The sequence below is a fragment of the Triticum dicoccoides genome, chromosome 6B, assembly GCF_002162155.2.
Source record: "Triticum dicoccoides isolate Atlit2015 ecotype Zavitan chromosome 6B, WEW_v2.0, whole genome shotgun sequence".
Classification (NCBI taxonomy): Eukaryota; Viridiplantae; Streptophyta; class Magnoliopsida; order Poales; family Poaceae; genus Triticum; species Triticum dicoccoides.
The window spans coordinates 633507782-633534718 of record NC_041391.1 but is presented as its reverse complement, the minus strand read 5'-3'; the positions used below and the strand labels follow the sequence as shown (position 1 = coordinate 633534718).

At 40.5% G+C, this 26937-nt stretch overlaps 1 pseudogene; it reads left to right on the top strand.

Moving 5' to 3' along the window:
• Window positions 1-3701: 3701 nt before the first annotated feature.
• LOC119324446 lies at window positions 3702-4444 on the top strand (annotated as a pseudogene).
• Window positions 4445-26937: the final 22493 nt, after the last annotated feature.

Genomic DNA, 26937 nt, shown 5'->3' with positions numbered 1-26937 from the left:
GCTAACTTAAGAAGTAACATTCTGAACAATTTTATGAACACAACTTGAACACTTGCTTTCTTTCTGGCTTATTATGTGGCAAATGTAACTTCGTGAAGTTTTAGGCCGTTTTTCATGTTTTTTAAAACCAGGCTTTATTCTGGTTTGTTTTCCTTTTTTATTTTCTTCCTTTGTTTCCCTTTTTATTTTTTTCCTGTTATTTCAAATGTGTGAACCTTTTCAAATAAAAAAAAATCATGAATTAGTTCTCAAAAATTTCAATCCTTTTCAATTTCTTGATCTTATTTTTCAACTTTTTTGGAAAACTTTCAACATGAATATTTTTTCAGCATCGATGAACTTATTTCAAATCTACAGACGCTTGGGCCGACCCAATAGGTGTGTGACCGGAGTGATGAGATCACCCATCAGGGTGGTGTCTGGTAGAAATTGAAATTTCCATTTTTACCATTTGTTTTTTATCTTGGTTAGCCAACCTAAAACTCAAAAATGTCATCCCAATACAACAAATGATATTTCGTTAACCAACTGATTTGGTTTGGTTTTTGGTTTATAATGAAAATGTTTTAGAGCACACGCACAAGCTACGACACAGCTACTAGTGCTTCCCTTGTGCCGTTCTCTAATATCCATGGCCACCTTTATCCTCTAAGGATACCTACACGATGTGGTACTAAACAAATAAAACGTTTGCCGCTGCATGCTCTGCCTGCCCGTAGTACTAGTAGTAGCCCTTGGGCCTTGCAATTAGGTGGACAACGAAACCTCGCAATAGCTTGGCTGGTTTAGCTCTTACATGGTGAACAAAGCATGCATTGGGCCCTTCGTATCTTGCATGGTTGGACACGCGTGCGATTGAGCCTTTGGTGTTGGGTGACACGCATGACTGCATGAGGGAGCATCGTACTGGATGCCTGGATTTCAGTTTTTTCTTTCAGTTATACGGTTTAATACCGAACCTGATTTGAATTCGGTTATTACAAAGAAAAAAAAATCCAATTTTTGGACTCTTGAAATGATCCCATTTTTTCAAGCATGTGGGTAAGGTAGGCATACATGTTAGGTTTGAATTATTTTCGACACCATACGCAAGTTGTGACACGTCCAACCATTTATTTGTCTTTTTCGACCGAGAAGACTCCGAAAAATGCAAAACTTGTCGAAAACCTAAGAAACTTGGCGTGGTGCCTTGAATTGTCATACAAGGGCATGCAAAAATTAGGGCCATTCTAGGATATTGGGAAGCAATGTGTTCTCAGGCGGACCCTTCTGTCCTACTCGGACACCATCCGTTGATTATGGTTTTTTTGGACATCCTAGAAATGAACCCAACTTTTGCAAGCATGTGGGCATGCCCATGTTAGGCATCCATACTAGATTTGAACAATTTCTGACACCATATGAAATTTGCGTCACCTCCGGCCATTTATCAGCCTTTTTTGACCAAGAAAACTCCAGAAAAGCAAAACTTTTCAAAACCTAGGCAAGTTGGACTGGTGCCTTGAATTGGTCATAAAAGGCCATGAAAAAATTAGGGCCAATTAAAGGATATTGAGAAACAACATGCTCTTAGACTGACCTTTCTGGCCTACCTGGACACTCTCCATTGAGCATGGTCTATTTGGACATTCTTGAAATGACCCCAATTTTTTGAAGTAGGTTGGCATGCCCAAAGGTAGGCATTCATGTCAGGTTTGAACAATTTCCGACACCGTATGAAGTTGCGACACATCCAGTCATTTATCAATATTTTTTGAGCGAGAAAACACCAGAAAATGCAAAACTTTTTGAAAAGTCAAGAAACTTGGCATGGTGCCTTGAATTGGTCACACAAGCCATTAAGAAAGCTGGGGCCATTTCAGGATGTTCAAAAAAAATGTGCTCGTGGCCTATCCAGACACCCTCCATTAAACATTATGTTTTTGGGACATTCTTGTAACTATCTCAACTTTTGCTAGCAGGTGGGCATACCCATGGTTTGCATCCATGCTAGGTTTGAAGGGAAAAAGTATTTAAAATCATAATTAAAAATAGTTACTTAAAACTGTCATACTGGTGAATTATTTTCTGTTTTTTGCGAGCGTCAATGCGCCAGCCCAGTCGGCCAGCCTCCTGTGTGTGTTGCCTTCTATCTGACGCTACTCTTGAAACATATGGAATTTCCTAATTGACACTCGTCGCATGAAGTTATCAACCAAACGGATAGAACGAGCGAAGCAAATAACGTTATGGTCTCGCCTATTGAGCATCCTTAGTGACCACTGAACCTTCAATATTTCAAATATTTTTAAAATCAATCTTCAGAATTTAAAAAATACTCATATTTATTAATCAATGTTCAAAAAATTCAGAACATGTTCATAATTTCAAAAAAAATTGTACATGTCTTCAACTTTTGTTTGTTATCTCTCAAAGAAAAAGTCAAGAATTTCAGAAAATCTACGTGTTTTCCAGAAATTGTTCATGTGTTTATTCAAAATTTTCACAACTGTTAGAGAAATGATTGGGATTTCAGATGTATTATAATTTGTTTGGAATTTCAATCAATGTTCCCGTTTTCATTTTTTTCAAACATTTCAAAAAATGATGATCTTATGCTTCTGTAACAAAAATTGTTCGCAATTACAAAAATCTTTGTTGTTTTTCCATTTATTTTCTGGAGTTGCAAAAATTGTTCATGTTCCAAAAATTGTTTGTGTTCCCATAATTTGGGATTAGAAAAATGTTGCGGTTTTAAAAAATATTTGCGTTTCAAAGCTGTTCATGATTTTTAAAAAATGTTTCAGTTTATTATATATTTGTTCAAAAATCTGAAAAGTGTTTGGGATTCACACAAAAATCACGTTTTGTTTTCAAAAAAAAATATTTTGCGTTGGAAGTTTTAAAAATATTCTCCATGATATTATTATTAAGGTTTCGCTCTGCCATGAAGTCAAAAACGCTGTCTAGGCGAGCTGGTTGTAGCACGTTTGAAGAATTCTGGAGGGCTTGAGTTCGAACTCTTGCCGTCGTAGTATTATTTTTGAAGCGCTGAAGCGCTGCTATACGCTACCTTAATGGGCCGGCCCAATCGGTGGACTCCTGTATGTATACGTCCAGCGGGGGGTTGTACGACTTGTGAAATTACTATATTACCGGAGGGGGTTGTACCTAAGCGGGTCTCGTTTCACTTTTTAAACGAAAATTGCCTTCTCGGGAAGAAACTGCCATGTTGCTTAGAGAAAATGCCACCCCTCATCACTTCCTCACAACTAAAACTGCCACAAAATCGTTCGCACATGCCATCCTCCCCGGCGAACATTCGCCAGCTAACAGGGTCCAAATCTTGCAAGTAATGTAGAGAATCGTCTCCAAGTCTTCGGCCAGTTACATGATCCAGATCGTTAACGGAGCTCATAAGAATGCAGAGGACAAATCCTGTGCCTAGTTCCGAATTCGTCTCGTAGCGTGGAAAAGGCAAAGCAACTTGCAAGGGGAGAGTAAACACACGTGCAGCGAAGCAGCTCGCAGCACACACGAAACAGAAATTGAAAGGCCCAAGCATAGCGGAGTAGCCGACGGATGCAGACCAAGCAGGCAAGCAAAGGTAACGAGGCGGGCACGCCTTCCCTTCCTCGCCTCCGCTACCCTCCAAACTGCTGAAGAAACTATCCCAACACCCACCTTCCTAGTTCCTACAACCCCCGAAAAATTCCTATAAATCGACGCACCCCGTCCACAAAAACAACAGACTGCGACAACCTCCTCGCCACACACACCCATCCAAATCTCTTCTTCCACTCCTTACCAGCAACAGGCAAGTGCATACGGCAAGGAAGCAACAGGTACAACAGCTCCGGAGATTCTTGGATTGGTTCTTCTGTGAAGATGGTGGCGCCCATGGTGATCGCGTCGGCGGGGCTCCGGATGCTGGCGGGCGTTGCGATGGCGAACCGGGGAGACGGGCTGCCGGCGGCGTCCAGGTGGGCGCGCGGCCCCGTTGCTCCACGTGCAGCGGCACCGGCCGGGAGGAGTGCCTCTGCAGCCGTTGGTCCGACGGCGACGTCGGCTGCGGGACGTGCTCTGGGTCTGGCCGCAAGCGGTGCCGCGGCTGCGGAGGCTCTGGCACCGGTCGGCCGCTCCCGGCGCGACTCATCGTCCAGGAGCAGAAGCTGCCAACCCCGCCCGGGCGACGCGGAGACTACAACTGATATTCGTCGGCAGGTTTCCCAGAGGAAATCAGTTGTGCAATTAGGCATAACTGAACTAACGCACGAGTGTATATGCAACATGTTCACTCCTTCTCACAAAAGGTTATAGAACTTGCATTTTATTCCATACTTGCATATGGCATATGGCATGCACATATGGTTATAGAACTTGCATTTTATTCCAAATCATGTGCATGCCATATGCAACTCTAATTTATACATTAATTTGGCAATTGAGGACGATTATTGATCCATGTGCCCGTTTTCCGTATTTCAGTTTACCACGTATAGCTTTCATCTACGGAAATGTTAACGCCCACACATGTGAGCGTTTGCACATCGCCCACACGCCTCCGTCACCACTCATTTTGCCACGTATGAATAGATGACATCAGCAGAATTTTTTTTGGTTTTCGGCTTAAAAATGTTGTATCTCCTAAATAAAAAAGCGAACTAAAAATCCATTTTCACCATTAAATCCGTCTCGACGAGATCTTCAAAACTAGACCACATGTTGATATGTTTCGACGATTTTTTTTTTGCCAGAAGTTGCCACGATGTTTACACTACAGTTGCCATAGGGCTTAAACTAAAGTTGCCATGTGGCAATTTTAGTTTGTAGATCATGGCAATTTTAGTATTTTGATGATGGCAACTCCAGTACTATGATCATGAAAATTATTTTTTATATGAACCATGGCAATTTTACGTGCATGTATCATGGCAATTTTAGTTTATGGTTCATGGCAAGTCTAGTTTCTTAATTTTCCGTTTTATAAATGTCAAAATTTACTTTTAAATGTAGAAGAAAATAGCTGAAACATATCATGGCAACTTCAGTGCAAACATCATGGCAATTCATATGCAATAGACATGGCAACTTTTAAGCCAAATTTTTTTTTGTCAAAACATATCAACATGGGATCTAGTTTCGAAGATCTCATCGCGAGGGATTTAATGGTGAAAACGGATTTTCAATCGGATTTTTCGTTTAAGAGATAAAACATTTTAAAAACTGAAAATCCAAAAAGATTCCTGCATGCATGCATGCGATGACGTGACAATCTGTTTACATTAGAGACGTGTGGTGCGTCCCTTCCTGCCACACGTGTGGCAGTTAGCACGACCCTTCATCTAATATTTGGTGCGATGTTATTCTAAACTACCAGTACTAGGTAGCTTTGCATAGTGGCAGTAGTCCTTGGTCAAACTCGGTTTCAATCTTGTATGCCATATTTTACGAGCATATCATCAATCCAAGGTGGCAATATGCATATCATCCTCTACAACACTATGTTCTTTAGTTTTAAAGAGCCCATATTCAATTGAGGTCTTCAATTAAAATCGGGTCATCCGATTTTGACCGGATCAAAAATTTCTCACTGTTGTCTTATTCAATTCTTTTATACTATAAACCATGCTTTCTAATTTTAAAGTCTCACAATTAATTGAGGTGTTGAATTTTGAATTGGGTCACCCAATTTTGATCGGGTCAACAATTTCTAAAAGAGCTCTCCATTTGAAAGTGCAACTATCCCTGGGTGGTTTTGGTAATGATAAACAACATATAGCTCATTGAACTAATGCTATTTCAAGATAAATATTTCAGGAAAGTTCAATGATTGGCATGGCATGAATTAGGAATGTGGACCCCTCAAATGCTAAGGATAAAGGATTGGCTCAAGCTCTAAAGTTCAAGACTCTACATTTTTTATTTCAGTGATCCAATATCACATTGAGTCCATAGGAAAGCCAATACTATTAAAAGGGGATGAGGTGTTGCTTAATGGATTGCTTGCTCAAAGTGCTTAGTGATATGCTCCAAGGCCCTCAACCACTTTTTCATATCCACATATGTCCCAGCTACCTCTTGAGCACTGCGTTGGATTTCTCCGAAGAGGAGAGGATGATGCAGTAAAGTAGCGTAAGTATTTCCCTCAGTTTTTGAGAACCAAGGTATCAATCCAGTAGGAGATCACGCACGAGTCCCTTGTACCTACACAAAACGATAGCTACTCGCAACCAACGCGATTAGGGGTTGTCAATCCCTTCACGGTCACTTACGAGGTTGAGATCCAATAGAGATGATAAATAATATTTTTGGTATTTTTGATATAGAGATGTAAAGTAAAAAGTAAAAGGCAAAGTAAAAACAAAGCAAGTAATAAAGTAATGGAGATTGATATGATGAGAATAGACCCGGGGGCCATAGGTTTCACTAGTGGCTTCTCTCAAGAGCATAAATATTCTATGGTGGGTGAACAAATTACTGTTGAGCAATTGATAAAAAAACGCATAATTATGATGTTATCTAGGTATGATCATGTGTATAGGCATCACGTCCGAGACAAGTAGATCGAAACGATTCTACATCTACTACTATTACTCCATTCATCGACCGCTATCCAGCATGCATCTAGAGTATTAAGTTAAAAATAGAGTAACGCCTTAAGCAAGATGACATGATGTAGAGGGATAAATTCATGCAATATGATAAAAACCCCATCTTGTTATCCTCGATGGCAACAATACAATATGTGCCTTGCTGCCCCTGCTGTCACTGGGTAAGGACACCGCAAGATTGAACCCAAAGCTAAACACTTCTCCCATTGCAGGAACTACCAATCTAGTTGACCAAACCAAACAGATAATTCGAAGAGACTTGCAAAGATAACTCAATCATACATAAAAGAATTCAGAGAAGATTCAAATATTATTCATAGATAAGCTGGATCATAAACCCACAATTCATTGATCTCAACAAACACACCGCAAAAAGAAGATTACATCGAATAGATCTCCACAAGAGAGGGGGAGAACATTGTATTGAGATCCAAAAAGAGAGAATAAGCCATCTAGCTACTAGCTATGGACCCTAATGTCTGAAGTAAACTACCCACACTTCATCGGAGAGGCTATGGTGTTGATGTAGAAGCCCTCCGTGGTAGATGCCCCCTCCGGCGGAGCTCCGGAACAGGCCCCAAGATGGGATCTCGTGGATACAGAAAGTTGCGGCGGTGGAAATAGGTTTTTTTGCTCTGTATTTGATCTAACGGGGGTACGTAGGTATATATATGAGGAAGGAGTACGTCGGTGGAGCAACATGGGGCCCACGAGGCAGGGGGCGCGCCCAGGGGGCGCCCCCCACCCTCGTGACCTCCTCGGTTGTTTCTTGGAGCAGGGTCCAAGTCTCCTGGATCACGTTCGGTGAGAAAATCACGTTCCCGAAGGTTTCATTCCGTTTGGACTCCATTTGATATTATGTTTCTCCGAAATACTGAAATAGGCAAAAAACAGCAATTCTGGGCTGGGCCTCCGGTTAATAGGTTAGTCCCAAAAATAATATAAAAGTGGAAAATAAAGCCCAATATAGTCCAAAATAGTAGATAAAGTAGCATGGAGCAATAAAAAATTATAGATACGTTGGAGACGTATCAAGCATCCCCAAGCTTAATTCCTGCTCGTCCTCAAGTAGGTAAATGATAAAAAAGAATTTTTGATGCGGAGTGATACTTTGGCATAATTTCAATGTAAATCTTCTTAATTGTGGTATGAATATTCAGATCCGAAAGATTCAAGACAAAAGTTCATATTGACATAAAAGTAATAATACTTCAAGCATACTAATCAAAGCAATCATGTCTTCTCAAAATAGCATGGTTAAAGAAAGTTATCCCTACAAAATCATATAGTCTGGCTATGCTCTATCTTCATCACACAAAGTATTTAATCATGCACAACCCCGATGACGAGCCAAGCAATTGTTTCATACTTTAATAATCTCAAACTTTTTCAACTTTCACGCAATACATGAGCGTGAGCCATGGACATAGCACTATAGGTGGAATAGAATAGTGGTTGTGGAGAATACAAAAAAAGGAGAAGATAGTCTCACATCAACTAGGCGTATCAATGGGCTATAGAGATGCCCATCAATAGATATTGATGTGAGTGAGTAGGGATTGCCATGCAACGGATGCACTAGAGCTATAAGTATATGAAAGCTCAACAAAAGAAACTAAGTGGGTGTGCATCCTACTTGCTTGCTCACGAAGACCTAGGGCACTTTTGAGGAAGCCCATCATTTGAATATACAAGCCAAGTTCCATAATGAAAAATTCCCACTAGTATATGAAAGTGACAACATATGAGACTCTCTATCATGAAGATCATGGTGCTACTTTGAAGCACAAGTTTGGTAAAAGGATAGTAGCATTGTCCCTTCTCTCTTTTTCTCTCATTTTTTTTATTTTTTATTATTTTGGTGGGCTTCTTTGGCCTCTTTTTTTTGGGGGGGCCTTCTTTGGCCTCTTTTATTTTTCATAAAGTCCGGAGTCTCATCCCGACTTATGGGGGAATCATAGTCTCCATCATCCTTTCCTCAGTGGGACAATGCTCTAATAATGATGATCATCACACTTTTATTTTTTTCTTACAACTCAACAATTACAACTCGATACTAGAACAAAATATGACTCTATATGAATGCCTCCGGCGGTGTACCGGGATATGCAATGAATCAAGAGTGACATGTATGAAAGAATTATGAATGGTGGCTTTGCCACAAATACAATGTCAACTACATGTTCATGCAAAAAGCAATATGACAAAAGTAATGTGTGTCATATGAACGGAACGGTGGAAAGTTGCATGGCAATATATCTCGGAATGGCTATGGAAATGCCATGATAGGTAGGTATGGTGGATATTTTGAGGAAGGTATATGGTGGGTGTATGATACCAGCAAAAAGTACGCGGTATTAGAGAGGCTAGCAATGGTGGAAGGGTGAGAGTGCGTATAATCCATGGACTCAACATTAATCAAAAGAACTCATGCACTTGTTGCAAAAATTTAGAAGTCATCAAAAACCAAAGCACTAAACGCATACTCCTAGGGGGATAGATTGGTAGGAAAAGACCATCGCTCGTCCCCGACTGCCACTCATAAGGAAGACAATCAATAAATAAAATTGTGCTCCGACTTCATCACAAAGCGGTTCACCATACGTGCATGCTACGGGAATCACAAACTTCAACACAAGCATTCTTTAAATTCATAATCACCCCAACTAGCATTGCTTTGATATTATCACCTCCATATCTCAAAACAATTATCTAGCATCAAACTTATCTTAGTATTCAACGCACTCAAAAGAAAGTTTCACATATCTTGAATACCAAGTATATTATCTTTAAGCAAATTACCATGCTATTAACAACTCTCAAAATAATCTAAATGAAGCATGAGAGATCGATAGTTTCTTTAAAACAATCCACCATCATGCTCTAAAAGATCTAAGTGAAGTACTAGAGCAAAAATTATTACGCTCAAAAGATATAAGTGAAGCACTATGAGCAAAACTATCAAGCTCAAAAGATATAAGTGAAGCACATAGAGTATTCTAGCAAAATTTCAAATCATGTATGCTCTCTCAAAAGGTGTGTACATCAAGGATGATTGTGGTAAACTAACAAGCACAGATGCAAATAATACAAGACGCTCCAAGCAAAACACATAACATGTGGTGAATAAAAATATAGCTCCAAGTAAATTACCGATGGAAGTAGACGAAAGAGGGGATGCCTTCCGGGGCATTCCCAAGCTTTGACTTTTTGGTGTCCTTGGATTATCTTGGGGGTGCCATGGGCATCCCCAAGCTTAGGCTTTTGCCACTCTTTGTTCCATAATCCATCAAAAGAATTCACCCAAAACTTGAAAACTTCACAACACAAAACTCAATAGAAATCTCGTGAGCTCTGTTAGTGAAAGAAAAAAAAGACTACTTTAAGGTACTGTAATGAACTCATTCTTTATTTATATTGGTGTTAAACCTACTGTATTCCAACTTCCTTATGGTTTATAAACTAATTTATTAGCCATGCATTGAAATAAGCAAACAACACACGAAAAACAGAATTTGTCAAAAACATAACAGTCTGTAGCAATCTGTAACTAACGCAAACTTCTGGAACTCTAAAAATTCTACCAAAATAGGACGTACTGGAAAATTTGTTTATTGATCAGAAGAAAAAAGAATCAATGCAAAAGTACGTTTCTGTGATTTATTGAATTGTTTCTCGTGAGCGCAAAGTTTCTGTTTTCAGCAGAATCAAATCAACTATCATCGTAGCTTATCCTATAGGTTGTACTTGGCACAAACACTAATTAAAACATAAAAACACATCTAAACAGAAAGTAGAAACAAAATTTAACACTAAACAGGAACAAAAACAAAAAACAAAAAATAAAATTGGGTTGCCTCCCAACAAGCGCTATCGTTTAACGCCCCTAGCTAGGCATAAAAACAAGGATAGATCTAGGTTTTGCCATCTTTGGTAGGCAATCCATAAGTGGCTCTCATGATAGATTCATATGGTAATTTTATTTTATTTCTAGGGAAGTGTTCCATACCGTTTCTCAAGGGAAATTGGAATCTAATATTCCCTTCCTTCATATCAATAATCGCACCAATCGTTCTAAGGATAGGTCTACCAAGAATAATAGGACATGAAGGATTGCAATCTATATCAAGAACGATAAAATCTACGCGCACATAATTCCTATTTGCAACAATAAGAACATCATTAATTCTTCCCATAGGCTTTTTAATAGTGGAATCCGCAAGATGCAAGTTTAGAGAGCAATCTTCAAAGTTACGGAAATCTAGTAAATCACACAAAATTTTGGGAATAGTGGAGACACTAGCACCCAAATCACACAAAGCATGAAACTCATAATCTTTAATTTTAATTTTGATAGTAGGTTCCCACTCATCATAGAGTTTTCTAGGGATAGAAACTTTCAACTCAAGTTTTTCTTCATAAGATTGCATCAAGGCATCAAGAATGTGTTCGATAAAGGCCTTATTTTGACTATAAGCATGAGGAGAATCTAGCACGGATTGCAACAAGGAAATACAACCAATCAAAGAGCAATTTTCATAATTAAATTCCTTGAGATCCAAAATAGTGGGTTTAGCAACATCTAGGTTTTTATTTTTTTCAATCCCACTTTCATCAATTTCATCATCAAGATCTAGAAACTCTGAATTCTTAGAACGCCTTCTAGGTAAAGGAAGATCATATTCAGTTTCATCAAGATTCATATTGCAAAACAAAGATTTAATAGGGGACACATCAATAACTTTTAGATCTTCATCTTGATTTTCATAGGAATTCGATTTAGCGGCCATCTTATTGACTAAGGTAGCTTGCATATCCGAAATTTTAGCAGTCATCTTTTCAAGACGAGCAATTTGAGCTCTTATACCATCAAATTCTTTAGACATATCATAGAGTTCTTTATTCATATAACTCATAAAACCTTTTTGTTCCTTAAGCTCGTTTCTAAAGAAATTATTATGCTCAAATTGCAAAAACCATAAACTTCCTGACATTACTTTCGATCTCCTCTAGCCTTCTAAGTTGAAGATCACCAAATTTAGGGAGAGCCATTGCGACAAATAAGCAAACTAACACACGAGCAAGCAAAAAGGAAAACGAGAAAAAGGCAAAAGGAAAAGAGAGGGCAAATAAAACGACAAGGGTGAATTGGGGGAGAGGAAAACGAGAGGCAAATAAAGTAATGCAAGAGATAGGGATTGTGATGGGTACTTGGTATAGTTGACTTTTGCGCAAACTCCCCGGCAACGGCGCCAGAAATTCTTCTTGCTACCTCTTGAGCACTGCGTTGGATTTCCCCAAAGAGGAGAGGATGATGCAGTAAAGTAGCATAAGTATTTCCCTCAGTTTTTGAGAACCAAGGTATCAATCTAGTAGGAGATCACGCACGAGTCCCTCGTACCTACACAAAACGATAGCTACTCGCAACCAACGCGATTAGGGGTTGTCAATCCCTTCACGATCACTTACGAGGGTGAGATCTGATAGAGATGATAAATAATATTTTTGGTATTTTTGATATAGAGATGTAAAGTAAAAAGTAAAAGGCAAAGTAAAAACAAAGCAAGTAATAAAGTAATGGAGATTGATATGATGAGAATAGACCCGGGGGCCATAGGTTTCACTAGTGGCTTCTCTCAAGAGCATAAATATTCTACGGTGGGTGAACAAATTACTGTTGAGCAATTGATAGAAAAGCGAATAATTATGATGTTATCTAGGTATGATCATGTGTATAGGCATCACATTCGAGACAAGTAGATCGAAACGATTCTGCATCTACTACTATTACTCCACTCATCGACCGCTATCCAGCATGCATCTAGAGTATTAAGTTAAAAACAGAGTAATGCCTTAAGCAAGATGACATGATGTAGAGGGATAAATTCATGCAATATGATAAAAAAACCCATCTTGTTATCCTCGATGGCAACAATACAATACGTGCCTTGCTGCCCCTGCTGTCACTGGGTAAGGACACCGCAAGATTGAACCCAAAGCTAAACACTTCTCCCATTGCAAGAACTACCAATCTAGTTGGCCAAACCAAACGGATAATTCGAAGAGACTTGCAAAGATAACTCAATCATACATAAAAGAATTCAGAGAAGATTCAAATATTATTCATAGATAAGCTGGATCATAGACCCACAATTTATCGGTCTCAACAAACACACCGCAAAAAGAAGATTACATCGAATAGATCTCCACAAGAGAGGGGGAGAATATTGTATTGAGATCCAAAAAGAGAGAATAAGCCATCTAGCTACTAGCTATGGACCCAAAGGTCTGAAGTAAACTACTCACACTTCATCGGAGAGGCTATGGTGTTGATGTAGAAGCTCTCCGTGGTAGATGCCCCCTCTGGCGGAGCTCCGGAACAGGCCCCAAGATGGGATCTCGTGGATACAGAAAGTTGCGGCAGTGGAATTAGGTTTTTTTGCTCCGTTTTTGATCTGACGGGGGTACGTAGGTATATATAGGAGGAAGGAGTACGTCGGTGGAGCAACAGGGGGCCCACGAGGCAGGGGCGCGCGCCCAGGGGGGCGCCCCCACCCTCATGACCTCCTCGGTTGTTCCTTGGAGCAGGGTCCAAGTCTCCTGGATCATGTTCGGTGAGAAAATCACGTTCCCGAAGGTTTCATTCCGTTTGGACTCTGTTTTATATTCTGTTTCTCCGAAATACTGAAATAGGCAAAAAACAACAATTCTGGGCTGGGCCTCCGGTTAATAGGTTAGTCCCAAAAATAATATAAAAGTGGAAAATAAAGCCCAATATAGTCCAAAACAGTAGATAAAGTAGCATGGAGCAATCAAAAATTATAGATATGTTGGAGACGTATCAGTCCCAAACCAAAACTCAAGTCAGCCCCACCGATTTGATCCATCTGGCGCCACCGAGTTAATTTGACATAGCCACTGCCAGAAACACTAGCCACTTCGGTCTAACTAATAGGGATCTCGGTCTCACCAAGATGGGATTGCAAACTCCATGTTTCCCTTTGTAACGTTTTGGTCTGACCGAGATGTGCGATCGGTCCCACCGAGTTTGCAATGCAAACTCCCTGTTTCCTTTCCGTAATGTTTCGGTCCCACCGAGACGACCGAATCGGTCCCACCGAGTTTGCCTGACCAACTCCCTGGTTTGCTCATTACCAAAGTCGGTCCCATCGAGTTTGTGTAATCGGTCAAACCGAGATTATGTTATGCCCTAACCCTAATCATATCGGTCCCACCGAGTTGACGTATCGGTCCCACCGAAATGCCTAAGGATCACATTATGAACTAAATCGGTCCGACCAAGTTTTCTGTTTCGGTCCCACCGAGTTTGGTGAATTGTGTGTAACAGTTAGATTTTGTGTGGAGGCTCCACCCTCTCCCCACTCATGAGGGAAGCCATCAGAACGTGCCTACACTTCCAGCATTCATTTTCTGAGAGAGAACCACCTACTCATGTGTTGAGACCAAGATATTCCAATCCAACCATATGAATCTTGATCTCTAGCCTTCCCCAGGTTGCTTTCCACTAAAATCATCTTTCCACCAAATCCAATCCTATGAGAGAGAGTTGAGTGTTGGGGAGACTATCATTTGAAGCACAAGAGCAAGGAGTTCATCAACAACACACCATCTATTACCTTTTGGAGAGTGGTGTCTCCTAGATTGGTTAGGTGTCACTTGGGAGCCTCCGTCAAGATTGTGGAATTGAACCAAGGAGTTTGTAAGGGCAAGGAGATCGCCTACTTCGTGAAGATCTACCCTAGTGAGGCAAGTCCTTTGTGGGTGATGGCCATGGTTGAATAGACAAGGTTGCTTCTTCGTGGACCCTTCGTGGGTGGAACCCTCCGTGGACTCGCACAACCGTTACCCTTCGTGGGTTGAAGTCTCCATCAACGTGGATGTATGATAGCACCACCTATCAGAACCATGCTAAAAACATCCGTGTCTCCAATTGCGTTTGCACACTCCAATCCCATCCCTTTACTTTCTTGCAAGTTGCATGTTTTACTTTCCGCTGCTTATATACTCTTTGCATGCTTGCTTGAATTGTATTGAGATTGCTTGACTTGTGCTAAGTTGCTAAAATCTGCCAAGAACTAAAATTGGGACAAGGCTACATTTTTAATTGGTCAAGTAGTCTAATCACCCCCTAGACATACTTTCGATCCTACAATTGGTATCAGAGCTAAGGTCTCCATTTGACTTGATTTCCATAGCTTTTGATGATCATAGCCTTGGTTTCACAACCTAGGAGAGTATGGCATCTAGCGAGGGAAATTACCATTGTAGAGGTCCTTACTTTGATGGTACTAATTTTGCTAGTTGGAAGCATAAGATGAAAATGCATATTCTTAGACATAACCCCGCCGTTTGGGCTATTGTGTGTATTGGCTTGCAAGGTGAATTCTTCGATGGGAGAGAACCGAACCGTGAAGCTACCACAGAAGAGTTGAAGATGCTGCAATACAACGCTCAAGCTTGTGATATCCTCTTCAACGGATTGTGCCTCGAAGAATTCAACAAAATCAGCCACCTGGAGAATGCAAAGGAAATTTGGGATACTTTGATTGATATGCATGAAGGTACCGACTCCGTCAAGGAATCCAAATTGGATGTGCTTCAAAGTCAACTTGACAGGTTCAAAATGAAGGATGGTGAAGGTGTCACTGAAATGTACTCTAGGCTTGCTCTCATCACAAATGAGATTGCCAGCCTAGGAAGTGAAGAGATGATCGATAGATTCATCATCAAGAAGATCCTAAGAGCCTTGGATGGAAAATATGATACCGTGTGCACATTGATCCAAATGATGCCCAACTACAAAGATCTCAAGCCAACGGGAGTCATTGGAAGAATTGTTGCTCATGAGATGTCACTCAAGGATAAGGAAGAGCTTCAAAACAAGTCAAGTGGTGCTTACAAAGCCTCATGTGATGCTCCTACATCATCAACTGAGAAACAAACCTTCAATGAGGAATTGAGCCTAATGGTGAAAAACTTCAACAAGTTCTACAAGAGTAGAAGCAAGGAAAGAAGTTCCAAGTCAAGGTCCTACAATGACAAAAGATCTTCGAGTCGTGAACGTAATTGCTATAATTGTGGAAGACCCAGACACTACTCCAATGAGTGTACGACTCCCTACAAAAGGAGAGAAGATTCACCTAAAAGAAGAAGTAGAAGAGAAGAATCACCACCAAGAGAGAGAATGAGTAGAGATGATCGTTATGAACGAAGAACCTCCCGGAGAAGCAAGGATTCGGAAAGGAAGGAAAAATCATCAAAGAGCTACACAAAGCGAAGACATCAAGCTCATGTTCGTGAATGGGTATCTGGCTCCGACTCCGACCATCACTCCGAAAGAAGTTATCACTCCGACTCTGAATATACTCAAGATGAAGGTGTTGCCGGTCTAGCACTTGTGTCAACCAACTCCTACTACATATTTGACTCACCAAATGAAGGAATTGGAAGATCCTTCATGGCTAACGGCCCAAAGGTATCACACCCCGCGTATGTTGATTTCAATAGTGATGAAGATGATTTGTTAGGTGATGATGATTTACTCTTTGACAACTCTAGTGATGAATACTATGATGAAACGTCAATTAATCATGCTAATCAAGATAAAATGAATGACAATGATAAGGAGAAGATTGAGAGTCTAACTAAAGAACTAAACACTCTTAAGTTAGCTCATGAAACTACCTTGGAAGTTCATTGAGAACTTTTAAAGACTCATGAAAAGTTACGCTTTGAAAAGCTCAACCTTGAGCAAGAGCATGAGTTTTAAAAGGCAATCGATGATGATCTTCGCAAGAAAAGTTCTTCTTACATTGCCAAGCGTTTACTCTTATCCACCTACATGCCACAAGTTAAATCCAGCAACAAAAGTAAGAAAGATTCTTCTTCTAGTAGTAACAATAATCATGCTAAATCCAATGTTGTTGCTTCTAGTAGTTCTCTTGATTCCTCTAATGGTTCTCTTAGCCAAGTTACACTTGAGCAAGAAAATAGCTTATTGAAGGGAATTATAGAGAAAGGTGTTTACAAGAGCCTTGCCGGAAGTAAGAAATTTGAGGAAATTGTACGCAAGCAAGGAAGGCACCAGAAGAATCAAGGTGTTGGTTTTGAACGAAAGTTCAATGCCAATGGATTTGAGTGGGAAGAAGATCAATATCCCAAGACGAAGTTTGTTCCTCAACAAGAGAAGTATGATCCTACTTCTTTTCAAGGGACACAAGCTCAAGATGATCTTCCACCACAAGGCCACAAGCAAAAAGGCAAGGACAAGCTTCAAGAGGAAATTGATGCATTTGAAGAATCTCCTAAGGCCTTGGTCAAGTGGGTTCCCAAGACTACATCAAGTTCTAGTTCATCAAGTACGACTACAATCCCAATGATTCCCATGAATATGATGCGGATCCCAAAGAAGAAGAAATAGAGAGTTCTTGAGGGTGACTCCGCCAACACACTTCACTCATATCATTTTGGCAAGGACAAGTGCAATCAACTTCCACATCTTGCACTAGTTCAAGGAGTCACAAACCCTCTTGTTGGTAAGACAAGGGACAAGGTAACCTAATGCTTTCATGGACATTATCTTGTGTGTGCTTCACTCTATGTCTATGGATATCCTTGTTTGTTCCTTGTGGGACTAACCCATGTTGGTATTGAAAGTGCAACTCACTCCAATGGATAGCTCCGAAAGATATACATAAACATTGAGCATCCACATCTTCAACACCTACATGAAGTCATCATCGATAAAATCCAAGGTTAGTTCATCCCTCTTAGGGGGGATATCACATCTAGGGGTAGCTTTACTCTAAGAATTGAGCTAAAGCAACTCTAATGGTGTGAACACAACAATGCTTTATGTAAAAGTGGTAACCCCACTTGTGCTTAAACGATGAGTATGACCTATGATCAAATGTTCTCATTTGACTCCTAAGTCAATATACTCATATATAGGTGACCTAGTCATCGCAAATTGATTCATAGATGCTAGAATGATTGTGCATGCTTTGCCACATATTTTATTTGCCATTTTATTGAATGAGCATGTTGGTTGCATATTTTACTCATTCGAGGACATCGACTTGTTGTTTTGATTGTTTAGCTCTTTTTCTTTTGCCAAGTGGATGGACAAGAATGCCTAAGAACCTTCTCTAGCTATTTATGCTTTTCTTGTCTCAAACTCTATTCATGCTACATCACAAAGTTTGATCAAGTCAGATTCGAACCACTCTATGTGAGGAGCACTCGGAGTTCCCGGTTCGTCATAGACTTAAACTTCCAAAACCTCTTTGTGCATTTCGGTATGATCGAGTCATACATTTTGGTCAAACCGAGTTCACTAAGTTGATCTAGGTTTTCATCTCGGTGCAACCGATTTGAACACTTCGGTCACACCGAGTTGTAGCAACCGCTTGCGATTCTGCAATCTTGGTGCCACCGAGTTGTTCCACTCGGTCACACCAACAGGGTCGGGATATAAATACTCATGGGTGATATTTTGGAAAATTCTTCAAAACCCCTTAGCCCGCGCGTGTCCTGCTCTGCCTCCTCGGGTCTCCGGATCGCCTCCTCGCCGCCAGCGACCTCCTGCCGCTGGTTTCTGCCGCAGTCGATGGAATCTGCTCCGTCATCGCCGCCGTAGCAAACACCCGCCGAACTAGGGTATGTGTTCGACTCCTTGTGATGTCTATTTAACTCTGATTCCTAGCATGAGGACAATGACATGATTCTTGCCACAAATGAAATCGATCTATCCAGCTAAATCTTCCTTAGACTTAGTTTGATTCGATAATTTTAGGGTTAGCTCTCCGTAGAACTCATCTCAGACCGACCGAATCGTAGAAATCGATCTCACCGATTTGGCTTAGGCCATTGCACATGCGCTTTTCGGTCTGACCGAAAACTGCAAATCGGTGTGACCGAGTTCAATACTCTGTGAAACCCTAGAAATTTCAGTACCACAGAACTGTGACTCGGTCTGACCGAGTTCACTAGTTTAGGTTCCAAGTGTTGCTTCGGTATCATCGAGTTTGTCAATTCGGTAGCTCCGAGATCATTTCTGTAGAGAACTAAAACTAAGTTTTTGATTCATTTGTTTTGCAAAACCTTTGTACTTTGTGATGCTCATCTACTCTACCTCATCTATAATCTATTCACAGGGTTTGCTATTAGTTTGCCTGCCAAGATGTTTGACCAGAGTGCCAGCCAGAACAGATCCGAACAGCAAGAGCATATGAGTGAGGGCACTAGTCCCTCAAGCACCTATGATGAGGGCAGTAGGAGCACACCTAGAAACTTGCCCAAGGCAGCCACTAGAGCAAGGAAGAAGAGAACCTCAGATTCTGAAGATGAAGATTATGTTGCAGCTGAGGATGAGGCCATCTCAAAGAGGAAAGTAGTGAAGAAGGAGTTTGGCACCGCAGCATCTACAAAGCCAGGCATGAACAAGAAGGCACTGGCTAGGAGAATCCCAACATCCTGCTACCTCTTAAGCACTGCGTTGGTTTTCCCTTGAAGAGGAAAGGGTGATGCAGCAAAGTAGCGTAAGTATTTCCCTCAGTTGTTGAGAACCAAGGTATCAATCCAGTAGGAGTCTCCTCAAAAGTCCCACGCACCTACACAAACAAACAAGAACCTCGCAACCAACGCGATAAAGGGGTTGTCAATCCCTTCACGAAAACTTGCGAAAGTGAGATCTGATAGAGATAATATGATAAGATAAATATTTTTGGTATTTTTATAATATAGATTGGAAAGTAAAGATTGCAAATAAAAGATTGATTGGAAAGTTATATGATAAAAGATAGACCCGGGGGCCATAGGTTTCACTAGTGGCTTCTCTCAAGATAGCATAAGTAGTAGGTGGGTGAACAAATTACTGTCGAGCAATTGATAGAAAAGTGCATAGTTATGAGATTATCTAGGCATGATCATGTATATAGGCATCACGTCCGTAACAAGTAGATCAAAACGATTCTGCATCTACTACTATTACTCCACACATCGACCGACTCCTGCCCGCATCTAGAGTATTAAGTTCATGAGAACTGAGTAACACATTAAGAAAGATGACATGATGTAGAGGGATAAAGTCAAGCAATATGATATAAACCCCATATTTTTATCCTCGATGGCAACAATACAATACGTGCCTTGCTGCCCCTGCTGTCACTGGGAAAGGACACCGCAAGATTAAACCCAAAGCTAAGCACTTCTCCCATTGCAAGAAAGATCAATCTAGTAGGCCAAATCAAATTGATATTCGAATAGACTTGCAAAGATAACCAATTACACATAAAAGAATTCAGAGAAGATTCAATTATTTCTCATAGATAAACTTGATCATAAACCCACAATTCATCGGATCTCAACAAACACACCGCAAAAAGGGTTACATCGAATAGATCTCCAAGAAGATCGAGGAGAACTTTGTATTGAGATTCAAAGAGAGAGAAGAAGCCATCTAGCTAATAACTATGGACCCGAAGGTATGTGGTAAACTACTCACAACTCATCGGAGAGGCCTTGGAGATGATGTAGAGGCCCTCCGTGGTCGATTCCCCTTCCGGTGGAGCACTGGCGAAGGCTCCAAGATGGGATCTCGCGGATACAGAAGGTTGCAGCGGTGGAATTAGGTTTTCGTGGTGCTCCTGGATGTTTTTAGGGTACGGGAGTATATATAGGCGAAGGAGGTAGGTCGGTTGAGCCACGAGGGCCCACGAGGGTGGGGGCGCGCCCACCCCCTAGGGCGCTCCGGGCACCCTCGTGGCCGCCTCGTTTGTTGCTTGACGTCCACTCCAAGTCTCCTGGTTTGCATTTGTTCCAAAAAGATCGCTCCCGAAGGTTTCATCCCGTTTGGACTCCGTTTGATATTCCTTTTCTTTGAAACACTGAAATAGGCAAAAGAACAGCAATTCGGGCTGGGCCTCCGGTTAGTAGGTTAGTCCCAAAAATTATATAAAAGTGTAAAGTAAAGCCCATAAACATCCAAAACGGGTAATATAATAGCATGGAACAATCAAAAAGTATAGAAACGTTGGAGACATATCACATCCAAACCAAGAAAAGTTGCCACATGACAAACTATGAAATTCACAATTGAATCTGATGATGAAGAGGCAGCTGGTGATGACAAGAAGAAGAAGAGGGCAAGAACCACTACTGCAAAAGTTCTTGGAAAGTCAACTATGGTGAGAGATCCATCTGATGATGAAGAGGAAGAGGAAGAGGATGCTGCTCCAGCACCTAAGGCACAAAAGCTTATGGGAGATGCAATCAAGTCAGGGGCTGCTTCTAAGCCCAAACCTGCTCCCAAAGCTGATGCTCCAACCACCAAGTCTGCACCCAAGAGAAGCACAAGGAACACCCTGCTAAGGAGAAGAACAAGGCCCCAGTGCCTGAAACTAGAGAAGAAGAAGCTGAAGCCCAAGTGCCGAGAAAGCTCAAACCAAAGATCCCAGACTACAATGACACACATCCAGTGGCGGAGGACATGAGCATCATGAAGGATGCAGGTCTAAGACTTTGGAGAAAAAGTGACCCTTATGCTGTGAGAAGGTGAACTATGGATTACAGGTTCCACACTAAGGAACAATAAGACTTTTATGAGACCATTCTGCTTGACAAGAAGACAATTGTCGGTGACATGAGATGGGTTGACTAGACATACATTAGAGAGAATGAAGATCATTTCCCAGGTGTCTATGATAGCTTCAAGGCTTGTGGAGTTGACAAGTTTGTTGGCCAGAAGCTCACTAAGTGGAATGATGAGCTGATCATGCAATTCTACTCCACTGCTCACTTCTATCCTAATGGTAGGATTGTATGGATGTCTGAAGGTACTAGGCACCAATCAACTGTTGATGAATGGGCCAAGTTGATATATGCCCCAGCAGCTCATGAGGATGACTTGGATGTGTATGCCAAGAAGAAGAAAGACCACAACTCAATGGCAAGTATGTACAAGGAAATTCCTGATGATGCCCTGGGAACACATAAGTTGGGCTCAGTGAAGTTTCTGTTGTCTGGTCTGCCTACAATCAACACCATCCTGAGGCATACTCTTTTGCCCAAGTCTGGAGATCACAGAATGATAAGAGAACATTCCATCAACTTGCTGCACATTTTTTATGTCCCTCAGAAGTTCAAAGTGATGAGTCTAATTGTGGAAATAATCAAGAGGACAGCAGCAGATCAGAAGAGGTCTTGTGGGTATGCTCCACAGATTCAGGTGCTCATCAACTCAAAGATGGGCACAGACACTTATTTGTTGGACAAGGAGCACTTACCTCTCAAGCCAGACTTTGAGGATAACACTGCAGTCATGGATGAGAATGATCCTTCATCGGTGCAAGCACATGAGAAGAGAGCAAAGGCAAGGGCAGAGAAAGCTGCAAATATGCCAAGTGCAGAAGAGGCATCTCAGGTGTTCCTAAAGAGCAAACAAGATCAACTTGGATTTCTGATCCAATCCACCTTGAGGATTGAGAAGGGCTTGTCCACCCAGACTCAAAATCAGGAGAGTTTGGAAAGAATCATTGAGCAAAAATTCTATGATCTTGATGTCAAAGTAACTGAGATTCAGTCAGCAGTAGAGCAACTCCAGGAGGAATCAGAGGAGAAGAAAGGAAGATAACAACAGATGTTTTTCAGCGAGTGCATGTGCCACGAGGTCAGAGGTCTGATGCAGTGCCTGTTCCTGATACTAGAGCAACCACATCTGCACCAGCAGCCACAACTTCAGTGCCACCTCTAGCAGCCTCTCCACTAGCTCCAGCTACATCAACAGAAGCCTTCGTCCTGGGAGTCATCTCTACACCACCTCATGGAGACCAAGCCTGAGAGACGCATATCACTATGCATATTTGAACTTTTTGGTAACTTGTTGCCAAAGGGGGAGAAATGTGCATAGATCATAGTCTGATAGAGAGAGAGAGAGTGTTGCTTTTTGTCTCTCTTGCACTTTATTTGGTTGAACTTTATTGTGTGTTTGCTTGATAAATTATGTCCTTTTGTGAGATACTTGGATGATCATGTGGTTGATCATATGCTACTTTAATGTGTGCTTGAATGATATTATCCCTTATATCCATTTATGATCATTCACTTTGCTTGGTGATGAGTGCATGTTTTCAATTGTTACCATTTTGAGCGCTCCACCAAGATGTATGTGACATGAAAGAGTGATCTATGATCCTAACAGATTGTGCATTTGCAGTCCAAAGCAAATTTTAAATAATGCACAAATTTAGGGGGAGCTCTTGCTTATCACATACTTCTCAAAGCGACATTGTATTTCAATCTTATTATCATTTGTCGAAGCTTTGATCTATATATTGTCATCAATTACCAAAAAGGGGGAGATTGAAAGTCCAACTATCCCTGGGTGGTTTTGGTAATGATTAACAACATATAGCTCATTGAACTAATGCTATTTCAAGATAAATATTTCAGGAGAGTTCAATGATTGGCATGGCATGGATTAGGAATGTGGAGCCCTCAAAATGATAAGGACAAAGGATTGGCTCAAGCTCTAAAGTTCAATAATCTACATTTTCTATTTCAGTGATCCAAGATCACATTGAGTCCATAGGAAAGCCAATACTATTAAAAGGGGATGAGGTGTTGCTTAATGGCTTGCTTTCTCAAAGTGCTTAGTGATATGCTCCAAGGCCCTCAACCACTTTCTCCAATCCACATATGTCCCAAACCAAAAGTCAAACTCGGCCCCACCGATTTGATCCAACCGGCGCCACCGACTTCATTTGACATAGCCACTGCCAGAAACACTAGTCACTTCGGTCTAACCGATAGGGATCTCGGTCTCACCGAGATGGGATTGCAAACTCCCTGTTTCCCTTTGTAACGTTTCGGTCTAACCAAGATGAGCGATCGGTCCCACCGAGTTTGCAATGCAAACTCCCTGTTTCCTTTTCGGAACGTTTCGGTCCCATCGAGACGAGCGAATCGGTCCCACCGAGTTTGCCTGAACAACTCCCTGGTTTGCTCATTACCAAAGTCGGTCCCACCGAGTTTATGTAACCGGTCAAACCGAGATTACGTTATGCCCTAACCCTAATCATATCGGTCCCACCGAGTTGACATGTCGGTCCCACCGAAATGCCTAACGGTCACATTATGAACTAAATCGGTCCAACTGAGTTTTCTCTTTCGGTCCCACCGAGTTTGGTGAATTGTGTGTAACAGTTAGATTTTGTTGGAGGCTATATATACCCCTCCACTCCTTATTCGTGAGGGAAGCCATCAAAACGTGCCTACACTTCCAGCATTCATTTTCTGAGAGAGAACCACCTACTCATGTGTTGAGACCAAGATATTCCAATCCAACCATATGAATCTTGATCTCTAGCCTTCCCCAAGTTGCTTTCCACTCAAATCATCTTTCCACCAAATCCAATCCTATGAGAGAGAATTTAGTGTTGGGGAGACTATAATTTGAAGCACAAGAGCAAGGAGTTCATCAACAACACACCATCTATTACCTTTTGGAGAGTGTGTCTCCTAGATTGGTTAGGTGTCACTTGGGAGCCTCCGTCAAGATTGTGGAGTTGAACCAAGGAGTTTGTAAGGGCAAGGAGATTGCCTACTTCATGAAGATCTACCCTAGTGAGGCAAGTCCTTCGTGGGCAATGGCCATGGTGGGATAGACAAGGTTGCTTCTTCGTGGACCCTTCGTGGGTGGATCCCTCCGTGGACTCGCGCAACCATTACCCTTCGTGGGTTGAAGTCTCCATCAACGTGGATGTACGATAGCACCACCTATCGGAACCACACACTCCAATCCCATCCCTTTACTTTCTTGCAAGTTGCATGCTTTAGTTTCCGCTGCTTATATACTCTTTGCATGCTTGCTTGAATTGTATTGAGATTGCTTGACTTGTGCTAAGTTGCTAAAATCTGCCAAGAACTAAAATTGGGAAAAGGCTAGATTTTTAATTGGTCAAGTAGTCTAATCACCCCCCCCCCTCAAGACATACTTTCGATCCTACACCATTCAATTCTTTAACTTGTTATGTTCCCTAATTTTTTGAAGGTTTTTAATGCAACTAAGATATTCAATTTTGGATTTGATATACGATTTTGATCGAGCAATGATTTTTCAAATCAACCAGCAGCAACCGGCCAATAAAAATACATCAATTCCACGCACCCTCCCACCACCTAGAAAAATAAGCGCCATCATGTGATACTCTAGCACAAATATAGTACATGCAACCACCGATGCAGAAAATTACCAACATAAATATATATTGGTTAGTTGATAACACAGAACCACACCACAAAGTCCCATCAAATCACTGCATAATAAATAAAAAATAAACACACTCCATCATCTCCCCCACCGGCCAAACTAAATATTCCATCAATTCCAAAATATAAGGGTTATTAGTTTTTTGGAAAGTCAAATTTCTTTAACTTTGACCAAGTTGAGAGCAAAAAATATTGACATCCACAATATTAAAGAAAAAAAATAATGAATCTAATCATACCGATTTGATATTACGGATTTTGATATACCTCTCTATAAATTTCACCAAACTTAAAAGGTTTGACTTTTCAAAAAAGTACCTTTATTTTGAAATAGTGAGTGTTTTTAAAGAAAGTCAACAACACCAACGGCGCAGCAAAGCACGCCCAACCCTTCTAGTTGATATGAATCCCCCACCCCGTGTGTTATTACAACCACTAATGGGCTAAAGCTACTGCCTGTTGCTCCTCCATGTGCATAAGCATGATTGTCTTTGTCTCAAAATTAATAATTAAGTGTGACATCACGATTACTATCGTGTATATAGTCACCTCCATTCTTGAGTGATGTTTCATATGGCTATAAAGTGCATGACACTAAGCTGAAATAATGTGTGTCGTGTGATTAGCTCTATGCAAGATATACATCCGCAAAAGCATCAAAACATGTGTAAGATGCGAGTTGTGTGGGGCAGTGAAATGATTGATAGTAGATTCTCAAAACACATAAATACAAAGATGCGAGAATAGAGTGTCATGGCCTATTATATCCTAGGATTAGAAAGCTATAGGAATTTGGATAGAAGAGTGTTTGATAGAACAGAGAAAATAAGAATGCTACTAAGATCTTTTTTTAATGGAAGTAAGAGTTTAAAGTGGATGGAAATTCCCCTTCCAAATGGAGCATAAATGGATCCTAAGGAAAAGTTCCTAAGGATTCCCACCATAGGGAAAAAATCTTAATGGTCCAAATCCTACAAAAAATCCTATAGAATTTCTTTGAATCAAAGGAGTGTGCTTGCATTACTTACCAAGACCACTATGTTTTCACGCAAAGGCTATAAATAGCTTATTGCAAATCATACGTGATGTTGTCCTCTAGTGTTCCCGACTTGGGTTATGGCCCAGTAGCGATCTTTTTTTTCTTCCTTTTTTCTGGAGGTATTAGTTAGCTCTGGTTATTACTCACAATATTGTAGTGCTTTATCGCTCGAAAATAGTCAATTCTTGTGGCTTCTTCAGCATTTGGACCCCTCTATTGTACCCCTAGTTAAAGAGCAATAAAGTGGCCACGTGATCTTTTAAAAAAGTTGTCTCACGTTTTCTATAGACCACATTTACTCGGTTCCCATGTGTTCAGTCTTTTTTCCTGTTTAACCATATTCAATTTCTTTTTTTATCATTTCCTTCTTCATTTTTTGGTTTATTTTCTCCTTTATTTTTATTTTTTCAAACAATTGCATGATTTTTCATAAAAAATTGTGACCTTCGTGAGATTTTTAAAAATGCATGAGCATTTTCAAATATTACATCAACATTAATATGTGAATAATTTTAAAATTTATATGAACTTTTAAAAACATGTCATTTTCAAAAGAATTGCATGAAAACAATTTAAACATGTAAACATTTCTTGGAAATAGGTAAAAAATAATTAATTATGTGAAAAAATATTAAAATATGTGAGTTCTTTTATATATGCATATATTTTAACTGTCTCAAATAAATTTAAATATGAGAGAATAACATTTAAAAATACATAAACACTTTTAAAAAGGGATGAATACTTTTAAAAATCACAGGAGCATTATTTAAATCTGTGAATATTTTTCTTAGTTATATGATCTTTCAAATTGTGTGAACACATTCCCAATTACATGAACATTTTAATAAAAGTACACGAACACTTTTAAAATTAGATTAACATTTTAAAACATGTGGACATACTTGTTTAACCGAAAACCATCAACGTACACAAGACAATGAAGTTTCCTTCTACAATTCTTTCGCTAATACATGATTTACCACAATGAATAATAGATATACACTGCTAAAGGTG